Source organism: Ceratotherium simum, chromosome 4 (assembly GCF_057802395.1).
Source record: "Ceratotherium simum simum isolate JZ-2026a chromosome 4, ASM5780239v1, whole genome shotgun sequence".
Classification (NCBI taxonomy): Eukaryota; Metazoa; Chordata; class Mammalia; order Perissodactyla; family Rhinocerotidae; genus Ceratotherium; species Ceratotherium simum.
Genome location: NC_141903.1, coordinates 4,776,641 through 4,791,798, shown reverse-complemented (window position 1 = coordinate 4,791,798; position 15,158 = coordinate 4,776,641). Strand labels below are relative to the sequence as shown.

Sequence of the window (15,158 nt, the reverse complement as noted above, 5' to 3'; positions counted from 1 at the left end):
AATATCAATATATGCAGTATTCTAGTACATCTTTTGCAACTATTTAAACTCATGATGAAAGAGTTTAAATGTCAACTAAAAATTGAACAAGGAGGTACACAGACATTTAAAATTCTTTTAAAGGGCAATGAGCAAAGTTTGAAGAAGGCTACAGTAAAGGCGATCATTGAATCTGGGGAAGTGACAGTGTCCAAGTTTGTCAGCAGAGGCCGACTCAGAGGATTGGGGTCCAACTAGAAGTAGCAGAGAGTTGTCTGCCATTATGCAGAAGGAGAATGCAGAGTCAGAAATTAAAGAGATATTAAAAACAAGGAAAATTACACTTCATGCACACTTGAGATTGTGACTGATATTTAAATTCACATCATGATTATAATAATAATTATGATGATGATTAGAAAGCACAAGAGCCTTCTAAGACAGATGCTGTGTTTTGAAAACCTCCTGCTGGTTAGGGAAAATTACAAGTAAGAAAGAACCTTTCTTGGGCCCGGCCCAGTGGCGTAGCAGTTAAGTTTGCATGCTCCACTTCAACGGCATGGGGTTTGCCGGTTCGGATTCTGGGCGCGGACCTATGCACCACTCATCAAGCCATGCTGAGGTGGCATCCCACGTAGAGCAACTAGAAGGATGGACAACTATGACATACAACTATCTACTGGGGCTTTAGGGAGGAAAAAAAGGAAAAAAGGAGGAAGATTGGCAACAGATGTTAGCTCAGGACCAATCTTCCTCACCAAAAAAAAAAAAAAAAGAAGGAAAGAAAGAACAAACCTTTCTCTAGTTGGCACAATTCCTTCTCTCCAACTAGAACTGAAGAGTCATATTTGCAATGCTAATATCCAGCCCTGGGGAGGGCCCACAGTTACCCATCTGGCCTACCTACCTCAGAGAGCACAACTGCTAACTTCTCAAACAAAAAGCTGCCCGAGTGTCAGCAGTGGCTCCCAGTGACCAAAAAGCAGGGGTCCCCAAAGAGAAGAGGAGTAAAAACTGCAGGCTGGCATCAACTTAGGTGGGAGTCAAGTCTGCCCACTGATTATAGAATAGAGCTCTAAAGGAAATCCATCTGAAATAGTCAAGGACAAGGCAAGAAAAGTGTCCAGCCCGGATCTCCTCCCAGGGAAACATTTTACCAAAAGAAGGTACATTATGCAAACTTTCAGTGCTAGCTGGGGTCCCTCAGACTCCAGGGAGCTGGAGTGGGGATTTGAAACAAGATCTAGAATCCCCAGGTCCCCAGGGGATCCGGATCCTGGAACTGTTAAAATATGGAACGGGATCAGGGGAGTTGTTACCCAGTTTCAACCACTCAATCTTACAGCATCTTAGCCCTTCCCCTGGTAGGAGGCATCTCAGACTATGCATTTACCCTGATGAAAAGCAGGATAAGAGGAAAGGGCTCTACCTCCTAACTGACTCAGGCCAGGCTGAGTAGTCTGCAGACAACTGGGGGTTCATTACTGACAGTAGAAATCACTATGGAATTTGTCAGGACCAGGGCATATGGGCTTCCAAGTGAACTAGTAAGACTAGTAATAACAACAAAACAACTCAGTTAAATAAACAAATAGTAGGATATAATAACTTCAGCAAGATCACAGGATATAAGATCAATATACAAAAATCAATGTTTTTTCTATTTACTAACAATGAACAATCCAAAAATGAAATGTTTGTTTATCTAACCAAGATAAAATGCTTAGAAATAAATTTAACAAAAGAAGTGTAAGACTTGTACACTGAAAACTACAAAATATTGCTAAGAGAAATTAAAGATTTAAATAACTGGAGAGACATTCCATATTCATGTATTGGAAGACTCAATCTTCTTAAAATGGCAATTCTCTGGTATAGCCACTATGGAAAACAGTATGGAGATTCCTCAAAAATTTAAAAATGCAACTACTATATGATCCAGCTATTCCACCTCTGGGTATTTATCCAAATAACACAAAAACACTATTCGAAAAGATAGATGCATCCCTACGTTCACTGCAGCATTATTCACAATAGCCAAGACTTGTAAGCAAGCTAAGTGCCTATCAATGGATGAATGGATAAAAAAGATGTGGTATATATATACAATGGAATACTACTCAGCCATAAAAAAAAAAGATGAAATCTTGCCATGTGCAACAACTTGGATGGACCTTGAGGGTATTATGCCAAGTGAAATAAGTCAGGCAAAGAAAGACAATTACCATATGAATTTCACTCATATGTGGAAGATAAACACACACATAGATATGGAGAACAGATTGGTGGTTACCAGAGCAGAAGGGGAGGGGGTAGGGCGAAAGGGGTAAAGGGGCACATGTACACAGTGACGGACCGCAACTAGACTTTTGGTGGCGAACATGATGCAGTCTATACAGAAGTTGAAATATAATGATGTACACCTGAAATTCATACAATGTTATAAACCACTGTGACCTCAATTTTAAAAAAAGACCAAAAAAAGGCACTTCTCTCCAAATTGATCTATAGATTCAACGCAATCCTATCAAAATTCCAGCTGCCTTTTTTGTAGAAATTGACAAGCTGATCCTAAAATTCATTTAAAAATGCAAAAGATCTAGAATAGTCAAAACAATTTTGAAAAAGAACAACAAAGTTGGAGGACTTACAGTTCCCAACTTCAAAACGAATTATAAATCTACAGAAATCAAGACAGTGTCCTGGCATAAAGATATACATATAAATCAGTGAAACAGAATTGAGAGTCCAAAAATAAACTCTTATGTTTATGGTCAGTTAATTTTCAACAGGGTGCCAGGACAATTCAATGGGAAAAGAATATTATTTTCAACAAATGGTGCTGGGACAATTGGATATTCACATGCAAAAGATGAACTTAGGTCCTTACTTCACAATAGTCATAAAAAATAACTCAAAATGAATCATAGAATTAAATGTAGGAGCTAAAATTATAAAATCTTTAGAAGAAAACATAGGAGAAAATCCTTGTGATCTTGGGTTACACAAAGAATTCTGAGATATAACATAAAAAGCAGAATCCATAAAAGAAAAGTTTGATTAATTAAACTATATCAACATTAAAAATTTTTGTGCAAAAGAAGACATCATTTAAAACAGAAAGGATACGGAGAAATTGGAACCAGTGTGCACTGTTGAATGGTACAGCCACTATGGAAAATAGAATGGTGGTTCCTCAAAATATTAAAAATAGAATTACCAGATGATCTAGCAATCCCACTTCTGGATATATACCCAAAAGAATTAAAAGTAGAGTTTCAAAGAGATATTTTTACACCCACATTCATAGCAGTGTATTCACAATACCTAAAACATGAAAGCAACCCAAGTGTCCATCAACAGATTAATGGATAAACAAAATGTGGTCTATACATACAATGGAATATTATTCAGCCTTTTATTATGGAAGGAAATTATGACACATGTTAAAACATGGATGAAACCTGAGGACATTATGCTAAGCGAAATGAGTCAACCACAAAAAGACAAATACTGTATGATTCCACTTATATGAGATACTTAGAGCAGTCAAAACCATTGAGACAGAAAGTAGAATGGTGGTTGCCAGGGGCTAGGGGGAGGGGGCAATGGAGAGTTATTGTTTAAAGGATATAAAGTTTCAATTTTAAAAGATGAAAAGAGTTATGGAGATGGATGGTGGTGATGGTCGCACAACATTATGAATGTATTTAATACCACTGAACTGGACATTTAAAATTGGTTAAGATGGTAAATTTTATGTTAAGCACATTTTACCACAATTTTAAAAATTGCAAAAAAAAATGCACCAGACCAGAGAGTTTTATGTGCAAGTCCTTCCAGATGTTCAAGAAACAGTCAGTTCACACTGTTCACTGAATGCCCACCCGGTGCTGGGCCCTGTGCTAGGCACTGAGCTGCAATAGTGTGCAAAGTTGGGCATTCTCAGTGCTCTCATGGTGCTTACAATCTAATGGGGTGGGAGGGAGGAATATTAATCAAAGGGTCTCTTCTCTAAGTCCAGTTAGTAATTTAGGCAATGCCCTGGAGAAAAGGGCTGCAATTCTCTAGGAGGGTGTAAAAAAGAACCTCACACAGACTGAAAGTATGGGGAGTCTCCCCTGACCCGGGGATGCTTGTGCTGAGATCTCCCATTGAGAAAAGCATTTCAGAAAGGCCCCGGGCAAGAGGGAACATGGCACATTAGAAGGACTGAAAAGAAGTCAGCATGGCTGAATTTCAGCAAGTGGGGAGTGGGGCACAAGGAGGCTAGAGATGTAAGCTGTGATAAGAGGATTCAGGGACTGGCAGGTCATATTAAGAATTTGAGGGCTTCATTCAAAGAGTGATAGGACACCATTAAAGACTTTTAAGCAGAAAGGAAACATGACCAGATTTGTGTCATGTTTTTTAAAATATTTCAAAGTATCCCTCAGGCAATAGTATGGAGAATGGACTGTAGACAGGCCTAGGGTAGATGTAAGGAAATAGGTTTGGAGGCTACTGCAACAGTCCTGGTGAGAAAGAATGGTGGCTTGGATGGCAGAGATTTACAAGATATACAGGAATTAAAATCAATAGGCTTGGGAATTGATGTGTGGTTAGGGAGAGGGAGGTACATGGATGGCCAAAAGCAATTGTATAGATGGTGGTGGTGCTATTCACTGAAATAGAAAACACAGAAAGAGAACCAAGTTTTGAGGGAAAAAAGTTTGTTCTTGGAATACAGAGACTGAGGTGTTTTAGGGATAATCAAGGACAATGCTGAGCAAGCAGTTTGCTATACAGGTGAATAGTTCTGGGAAGAGATCTGGGCTGGATGAAGAAATTCGGGTGTCAGCTGCATATTTACCAAGAGGCTGAGAGAGAACTCTTTGGGAAAGAGAATAGATTGAAAAGAGAAGAGGGCCTAGGATTAGACTTGAAGGAGCCCAACACTTAATTGCTTGCAGAGGAGAAAGAGCCTGCAAAGGATTCTGAGAAGGAAGGGTCGGGGAGGTAGGAGAATTTGGTGTCATGAAATCAAAGGGAAGAATATTTCAGAGAGGGAGAGGTCAACAAAGTCAAATGCTGCTGAGAAGTCAAAGATTTCTTTAAATTTAACAACATGAAGGCTATATTAGTTATCTACTGCTGTAACAGTACCCTAAACTTTAGCAGCTTACAGCAACAAATGTATATTAACTCATGCAATTTCTGAAAGGAAGGAATCCAGGAGCTGCTTAGCTGGGTGGTTTTGGCTCAGAGTCTCTCAGGAGGCTGCTGTCAAGATGTCAGCCGAGGCTGTGGTCATCTGAAGGGTTGACAAGGCTGGAGGATCCTCTTTCAAGATGGCCCACTCACCACTGGCTTCCCCAGAGCAAACAAACCAAGAGAGAAAGGTTGAAACCTCAATGAGACCCAGTCTCAGAAGTCATACACCATCACTTCTGGTATATTCTATTCATCAGGAGCAAGTTACAAGTATAATCCACACAAGGGGAAGGGAATTAGATTCTACTTTTTGAAGGAGGAATATTAAAGAATTTGTGCCATATTTTAAAACCACCACAGAGGTCAGGTGATCTGAGTGAGCACTATTTCTTTAGAGTATTGAGGGGTAGAAGCTACATTGGAGTGGGTTGAGAAGTTAATGTGAGTCCAGGAAATGGAACCTGCTAATGTAGATGACTCCCTCAGGAAGTTTGTGAAGGGAAGAAAAGAAATGGGATGGAAGCTAGAGGGGAAAGTGGAGTGAAAAGATTTGGGTTGTAGTTGTTTTTAAGATGAGGTAGACTTTATCATGTTTAAGTGCATGGGAAGGACCCAGTTGGGAAGGAGCAGTTGGATATATCAGTAGAGGAAAGAACAACTGAGAGTGTAAGGTTTGAGAACAATGGGAAGGAACTAGACCCAGAGGATAGTTGTAGAGATTAGCCTTAGATGTGACAAGAAACAGCACTTCTAATGCAGCAGGCAGGTAGGAGGAGAGGATGCATGTGGTTGAGTGCACTGTAGTTTGGTTTGGGAAAGATGAGGGAGTTCTCATCTCTCTTCAATTTTCTTTGCATGGTAAATGGTCTTCTGATAGCAGGAAGGGAACTGGAATAGTCACAAGTTTAAGGAGAGTAGAAAAGACGTGAAATAAATAACTGTAGAAGGCGGGCAATCAAACTGATTAGAAAAGAGGAGAATTATTCAGAAGTGTTGAGGGCTGATATGATGTTGATAATCATATTAGTCTGCTGGAATTATAAGAAAATCTCTGAAAAACGGAGAGCAAATGGTATTAGATTGAAAGAGAAAATTATAACCTAAAATATCCAGAGGAGAAAGGTGAAACAAAAGGTGAGAGCAATCTGAGGGTTCTCCAACCTCAGAGGCAGTGGATATGGGGGAATAAGAATGAGACCTGGCTGGGGCAACTAATAAGGTAATCTGCACCAGCGTTTGTCAAGCAACTGGCAGCAGAAGCTTCTGCCTCTAAGTAAGAACAGTGAGTGTGAGTGTAAGCACCTGAGCCAGAGAGGCAGGGCACTGTAGTGCCTATGGTAATAATGTGGTTGTCCCCAGTCCCGGAAGACTAAATACTAATATACCCCATCCAGCAGCAGATCCCAACTCTTTCCTGAAATTACTGGCAACAAGATGTGATAAACAGATTCAGCACTCACACGTGGGCTAATAGGGAACTTCAAAAACTAAGATGAACACCCAAACCAAGAATGACAAAACATTTGAGGAAAACTCTAACATCAAAAATGAGAAACACCACACCTCACAAAAAAGACAAGTAACACCTAAGGAAATAGAACTAATAGAGCATGACTCGGTTCTTCTCTCCTCTGAGTAAGAGTGAAGAAACTGGCTCAGAATATTTTCCCCCTCAGGTGTAAAATATTCAATATTCTCTGAAATACTGAAATATTTCAAAGCCCCAGCTTTGAAATTCACAAGCCAGGGATTGGCCTCTTTTGTATTCTGGTTCTATTGTGACAGTCTCTCTTAAGGCAAAGGATGACTCAGAGTCTAGTTATCTGGATGGAGAAAGAGTTACATACTGGATAAAAACACATGAGTTTAAATATCAAAATATTTTGTCAGCACACGAAACAAAAGATTATATTATGTATGTTACAATATCAATGTAACAAACAGTAGAATTCAAGATGAAAAGCACTAAAAGGGACAAATAGTGATATTTCCTATCAATAAGAGAACAATTAACAAAGAAGTGTTGAATTTTTCTCTCTCTCTTCAGAGCTTACAAATATATAAAGCAAAATCTAATATAAATATCAGACTTCTGAGTCAAGATGATGAATTTTTCTCCCTCAGTACCTAATGAAATGAGCAATAAATGGTACACACACACACACACACACTCACACACATCCCCAACATCAGCCAAACTAGATTGTTGGCCAAGAAAATAACCAGAACTGTCTGGAGCAAATGGAGAGGTCCAACTTAGTTCAGCTCCTCCCTTCAATCTTGCCTCCCAATAGTCTTACTGGTGAATTAATCAGATCCTAAAAATTCTTGCTAATGCCATCAAACCTGGAGAGATCCAACCTGAACAAGAATTCTTATCTTTTACCTCTTCTGATTAAGAAGTAGTACATATGGCTCCTAGAGAAGAATGGGGAAGGAAAACAATGGGACTGACTTGCAAACAAAAGGAAAATTTTCAGAACTACCCACTGACTGGGAAAATGTCCCAAAGAAGAGGAAATTCAAATGGACAATAAACTTTGAAAAGATTGTTTTAAAGCCAACTGACCAAAGACCTCCAGAAATATATCCACAGTAAGGAAGTTAGGTATATTTACCTTGCTGCAGCAAGGGAGCAAGTTCACCAGGGAACGGTGGAAGCCTCAGCAAGAGGATTGGAAGGGGCTTTCCACAGGATTTGGACTTGTGCTGCATTGTTCCAAGAGAAGTTAAAGAAGTGGGGACCAGTTATGAATTGAAGGTTGCCATGAAACTGGGGCAATTTAGGGGCTGGATATCTTCATTTTTATCTAGAAAGTAGGAGGATTAAAGCAAAACTGAAGTTGTCATTGGTAAAGGAGTAGCTGTCACTCAGGTCAGTCAGAAGTGGGGAACGTTATGCAAGATAAATGCAAATTATAGCAACAAATACCTTTTTTCACACATCAGATTGACAAAGTAAAAAAGTAATAACACCAAGTGCTAAGGAAATGTAAGGAAACAGGTTTTTCATGCATTATAGTGTGAATTGTTAAAGCTTTTAAAAATTATTATTATGGAGAATTTCAAACATATATAAAAGAAGACAATGGTATAATGGACTCCCATTATACCAGTTTCAACAACTATCAATTCATGGCCACTCATTCCATCCACTTCTCTCCCTCCCATACTTTTCTGAAAGAAATATTCACCCATAAATATTTCAGTATGTATCTCTACCATTATCACATCTCAAAAAATAAGAAAAATTCCTTAATTTGATGAAATATCTAGTCAGTATTTGGAATGTAAAAATTTCCAATTGTCTTATAAATGTCATACTTATTTTTTACAGTTTGTTTGAATCAAAATCCAAATAAGGTCCTCACATAGCTTTTTAAAGTAATATGGCCGTATATGTTAAAAACAAAAAATATACATATCCTTTGATCTAGCAATCCTAGTCCTAATAATCTAAGGATGAATCTATAAGAATATGTGTTGTGGCATTGTTTTCAATGACAAAAAACTTGAAAACAACTTGAATGTTCATTAATGGAGGAACTCTCCATTGATGAATAATGTGTACATCTATAGTATGTAGCATGAATGTGAATAAATGTGAATAAATGTGTACATCTATAGTATGTAGTGTGAATGTGGATAAATGTGAATAAATGTGTACATCTACAGTACGTAGTGTGAATGTGGATAAATGTGAGTAAATGTGTACATCTACAGTATGTAGTGTGAATGTGAATAAATGTGAATATATGTGCACATCTATAGTATGAGTAACTCTGTTGCTATTAAAAAATCAAGTTGGAGGCTGCCCCCTGGCGCAGTGGTTAAGTCCAGCGCACTCCACTTCAGCAGCCCAGGTTCATGTGTTTGGATCTCAGGCACGGACCTATACCACTTGTCAAGCCATGCTGTGGCGGGGACTCACATGCAAAATAGAGGAAGATTGGCACAGATGTTAGCTCAGGGCTAATCTTCCTCAAGCAAAAGAAGAGGAAGATTGGCAACAGATGTTATCTCAGGGCAAATCTTCCTCACCAAAAAAAAAAATCAAGTTTGATCTGTAACCACTAATCTGGTGGGCTGCCCTGATGAATTAAGCAAGAAAGGATATAACTGAGAAATATGTATAGTTTTATGATCTCACTTTTGTAAAAGCAAATGACAAACTCAATCCTTTACATATATTTTATATATTTATTTATATATGTGTACATGCGTCTGTATATCTTCGTAGATGTTTACATGGTTATGGAGAAAAACATGTGGGCTTACATACCTGCATGAACAACACTGGTTACATGATGGTGGTCAAGGGTAAGTGCATAAAGCAAGAGAAAATAAGAATAAAAACAGATTAGTAAAATGGAAAAATATTTATCGTATATGTTAAATGAAATGTAGAAATGTAGAAATCAAAACTCTAGCCATGAGCCAGCCCTGATGGCCTAGTGGTTAAAGTTCGGCACTCACCGCTTCAGCGGCCTGGGTTCATTTCTCAATCGCAGAACCTCACCACCCATCTGTCAGTTGCCATGCTGTGGTGGCAGCTCACATAAAAGAACTAGAACGACTTACAACTAGGATATACAACCAAGCACTAGGGCTTTGGGGAGGAAAAAGAGAAAGAGAAAGACTGGCAACAGATGTTAGCTCAGGGGGAATCTTCCTCTGCCAAAAAAAAAAAAAAAAAACTCTAGCCATAATATTGTTGCAAATATGTAAAACTGAGTATGCATGTAGTGGTAACAAGGACAAAGGAAAACTTAATATAAGTGGTAGATTTTCATCTTGGATTTTTTTCACAAGAAAGTAACATTTGAAGAAAAGAAAGATTAACGTTAATATATATATGTGTGTGCATACATATGTCATCATAATAATCAAATAAATGCATAGCAGAACAGTAAATGAGAGCAATTTTTGTCTATTTGATTTTGTCAAAAATACTAATGCAGAAAATGTCTGTTCAGATAATTATGTTGTACAAAATGCTGTTAATAACTTCATTTCTTTGCTAACTCAAGGCAGACCTCATAATCGGTCAAAACCACCCAAGCAATCCTGGAATAGCTAGTTTAATGCAGTGTCACCAGATAACTCCTGTAAAACTAAGGTTGGCTTTGTGCTCATTAATGCAATTTGGCTTGAACTGGTTTCCTAATCCAATTATTACACAAATCAGAAATGTAAAACTTCTTCACTCTATTTTTTCTACTAAACTTTACAGTTTCTACTAAACTTCTAGTGAACAAATTGTTAGGTACAAAAACAGGATTTACGCAATTCATCCTCCCCCAAATCGTTTCCTGCATTCTTCTAATTTAATGGATTGCTTTGTGCACAGGTTCTTTCGAACTCTGCTTCCCCAGGAGTCCACCAGTCCTTTAGGTAAACTGACTCAATTCTCCCACTACTTCCCCCCATTGAATTTAAATTCATGAACTACCATAACGCCAAATGTTCCTTAAAACAGTATGCACTAACTCAGACAATTGTAAACAGAAATGTAAAGCCAAATTAAAATTGCATGGCCATAAAATGAGTCAGAATGTGTTCATAATTATTTTTTAACACTACTATTTACTTGAAAATTTTCCCATAGAATTTTCAGACTCCCAGGAGGTCTGAGCACCCAAATAGAGAAGGGGATTTAGAACTTTAAGAAGCTTATTGATGAAAGCAGCTGGGATGATAACATCATCAATTAGCCTGATAGTTCAACTCTCGTTTAGAGCTGAGTAGCCTTACAATTAGGAGCAACTATTCAGTTCTTTTTTTTCTTCTCCTACTCTCCCACTTAGACCATTCCCCCATCAAACAATGGTATTTTGAAAATTTTGACAAAGAATTTGGCTTTAAATCAGCAATTCCACATCTCGAAATCTAACTTAAAGAGATACTTGGTTCAGAATACAAAGATGTAAGTACAAGAACACTTGAACTTGCAGTATGACACTGCAAACTTCCTAAGTGTTCATTACTAGGTAATTGGTTAAATAAATTATCCAAGCAATGTAATACTTTGCTCAATAAATGTTAGCTAGTCATACAAATTCTACTGATGGCTAATGAAAAAGATGAACAGCCTAGGAGAAAAAAATAGTGAATGAACAGACAGTTTCAAGAAAAAAACTACAAATGGCCAATGAACATTTTTAAAATATCTCAACTTCATTCATAATAAAGTAAACGCAAATCAGAACAAGATAACGATATTAATTTATTTGATTGGCAACAACTAAAAAGTTTGATAACCAATGCTTGTGGAATTTTAGGAAACAAGCACTCTCAAACACTTTTGTTGGAATGTTATTTAGTGCAACCTTTCTAGATAACTTGGTAATTTCTATCACTGTGTAAAATACATACACCCTTTAACCCAGTCCCCAATGCCTAAGATTTTCTCTGTGGATATGATGTCAAGACTTCTTAAGTAAAAAGATGTTCTTGGAACATTATTGGTAATAGTAAAATCAAAACCACACATTAAACAAACAAGCAAAAGCCTAGCAACAATCAAAATATCCATGATGGGGAACAATTTAAATAAATCGTGGCACACCTTAACAAGTGACTTTTTTATGCAGCTGATGAAAGATATATTTCCCCTGCAGTCAGGGAATGATCCCCAAAATATATTAAATGAAAAAAGCAAAGTAACTGTGTACAGGGTGATCTTTTTTGTGTTAAAAACAGACAAAAGTAAATACATTTTTTTAAAAAGAACTAACTCAATAAAAAAAGAGAGAGAGAGAGAGAGATGGGGGCCAGCCCAGTGGCATACTGGTTAAGGTCAGGCGCTGTGCTTTGGCAGCCCAGGGTTCACAGGTTCAAATCCTAGGCATGGACCTACCCACCACTCATCAAGCCATGCTGTGGCAGGTGTCCCACGTATACAAAAGTAGAGGAAGATGGGCATGGATGTTAGCTCAGGGCTAATCTTACTCACCAAAAAAAAAAAAAAGAGAGAGAGAGAGATAGAAAGATAGAAATAAGTAAATCTAAGTAATTTTGTATGTTTTGAAGGATTCACAAGAAACTAATAAGGCATTTAGCCTTGGCTAGATGAACTAGGAAAGGCAGGGTGGCTCTCAACTTTGACTTTTTATTTTGTAACTTTTTGTAGCATGACTTTTCTAATCTCATAGATGTGTTTCTTTTAATTTTATAAACTGTTTAGTGTAGGATATCAGGGAGGGGAGAATATGATACACTTGTTTGTTTGCTTCTTTGTGCTTTTCTAAAAAATAAGAAGAGCAAATGTCAATTTTTAAAATACTATTATGAGCCAATAAAATGAATAATGTAGATCTATATTATCTTACACAGAAAACTGTAAGGACATATTTTTTGAATTTAAAAAAACCAATTGCAATACAATGTGCCTGGTATGATTCTATTTATGTAAAATTGTATGCTGCACCTGTGGGTACTGACCACTCAGAGATGTCTGGAAAGATGTTATCAAAGTGTGATGTGGTTACACATTCGCCTTTGTAACCATTCTAAAATTTTTATAAAGACTTTGAAAGCTACTTGATATCTCAGCAAACTAGAACCTGGGATGGAAATGGGGAAAGGATAAGAAAATTATTCAAATAAAGTTACGTACACTGAGAGGCTGCCTACTAAAGCAGCCCAGTGGAAAAGCTAAGAGTGACCCGAAACTGGGAGACTGTACCTGGAATCCAGCAGCGGGGACAGAGTGTTCCCTAGGGCAGAGGAGAAACCTGAGCTGGCTAGCTTTAGCATAAACAAACGTGGGTCTGCAGGCACTGACCCTGCCATATAATGAAAGACAGAAAAATGAAAGAAAAAAACCTTTTAAAGATGTATATCCACCAAAAAAAATCCCCATTAATAAGTGGGAAGCCCTCTTGCTTAGAACATTTTTACAGCAAATGATGGTTTCAAATCTCCATACTGAAGCTCTTTGGATAAAACTAAAAATATACACCCTTTTGATAAGCATATATGAATATAGATAAACACACAGAAAAGCTCTAGAGAAGTAAACGCGAAGCACTGAAGAGGGGGAATTGGAATCAGGATGGAGGAGGTGGTCAAAGGAGCCTTTAACCTTGCCTATAATTTTTAATTTTTTAATAAAAGGAAAATATTCACTTTTTTTGTTGTGGTAAAATATACACAAAATTTACCACTATAACCATTTTTAAATATACAGTTCAGCGGCATTAGGACAATCACAATATTGTGCAACCATCACTACTATTTCCAGAACTTTTTATCATCCCAAACAAAAACTCTATACCCATTAAATAACTCCCCATTCTCCCTTCCCCCAACCCCTGATAATCTCTATTCTATTTTCTGTCTCTATGAATTTGTCTACTCTAGGTACCTCATATAAGTAGAATCATACAATATTTGTCCTTTTGTGACTGGCTTATTTCATTGAGCATAATGTCTTCGTTTCATCCATGTTGTAGCTTATGTCATAATTTCCATCCTTCTTAAGGCTGAATAGAAATCCACTGTGTGGATATATCCCATCTTGTTTATCCATATACCTGCTGATGAACACCTGGATTATTTCCACCTTTTGGCTATCATGAATAATGCTGCTATGAAGATTTGTGGATAGGGCTGGCGCCATGGCTTAGCGGTTAAGTGCGCGCGCTCCGCTGCTGGCGGCCCGGGTTCGGATCCCGGGCGTGCACTGACGCACCGCTTCTCCGGCCATGCTGAGGCCACGTCCCACGTACAGCAACTAGAAGGATGTGCATCTATGACATACAACTCTCTACTGGGGCTTTGGGGGAAATAAATAAATAAATAAATAAAATTATAAAAAAAAAAGATTTGTGGATAAATATCTGTTTGAGTCCCTGCTTTCAGAGCTTTGGGGCAAATATCTAGGACTAGAATCATTGGATCACATGGTAATGTCTAACTTTTTGAGGAACTGCCAAACTGTTCTCCACAGAAGCTGTACCATTCTATATCCCCACCAGCAATGCACAAGAGTTCCAATTTATCCACATCCTCACCAAAACTTTTCTGTTTTTTTGTAAATAGCCATCCTAATGAGCATGAAATGGCATCTCATTGTGGTTTTAATTTGCATCTCCACATATTTTTATGTATACATTTTTAATTAAAAATTATTTTTAAAAAAGAAAGTAAGGGATTAGGATTTGTTTTCTTCATTCACAAACTAGGAATACCTCCTTCACTGCTAAGATCTGTGAGGACAGAGACCAAGGTTGTCTTGCTCACTGTTTCATCCCCAGCCCCTAACAAAGTGCCTGGCACCTAGTAGGTACTCAGTAAATACAGTATTCATTGGATGAATAAATGACTGCATTAGCCTCTCAGTTTACATGGAATTAATGTATGATTTGAGGGGAATAAATCTATGAAGAAATGTCATCTTGAAAAATACACACACAAATATTATTCAGCCAAAGAAAAGAAGAAAATCCTACCATTTGCAACAACATGGATGGACTTTGAGGGCATCATGCTATGTGAAATAATTCAGACAGAGAAAGAGAAATACTGTATAATCTCACTTATATGTGGAGTATAAAAACTTCGAACTCATAGAAACAGAAAATAGAATAGTCGTTACCAGGGTCTAGGCAGTCAGGGAAATGGCATGATGTTGGTCAAATGGCACAAACTAGCAATTATAAGATAAATAAGTTCCAGGGATCTAATATACAGTGTGATGACTATAGTTAATAATGCTGTATTGTAAACTTGAAAGTTGCTGTGAGAGCAGAGCTTTACTGTTCTCACCATAACAACAACAAAATGGTAACTACGTGAGGTAAAAGACCTTATTGTGATAAACATTTCGCAATACGTACTTGTATCAAAACATCACATTGTATACCTTAGACTTACACAATATTATATGTTAATTATATCTCAATAAATCCGGAAAAAAATTAAGACAAGTCACCCAGAAAAAACGAAAAGAAAAATACACACACATACTAATTTCTGAAAAA

General features: G+C 37.6%; 1 long non-coding RNA gene across 2 annotated transcripts in view; it reads right to left on the bottom strand.

Annotated features, from left to right (window-relative positions):
* Positions 1-15,158, bottom strand: part of LOC147917191 (uncharacterized) — a 49,539-nt gene that overhangs the window by 29,337 nt on the left and 5,044 nt on the right. The gene's annotated exons all lie outside the window — the stretch shown is intronic.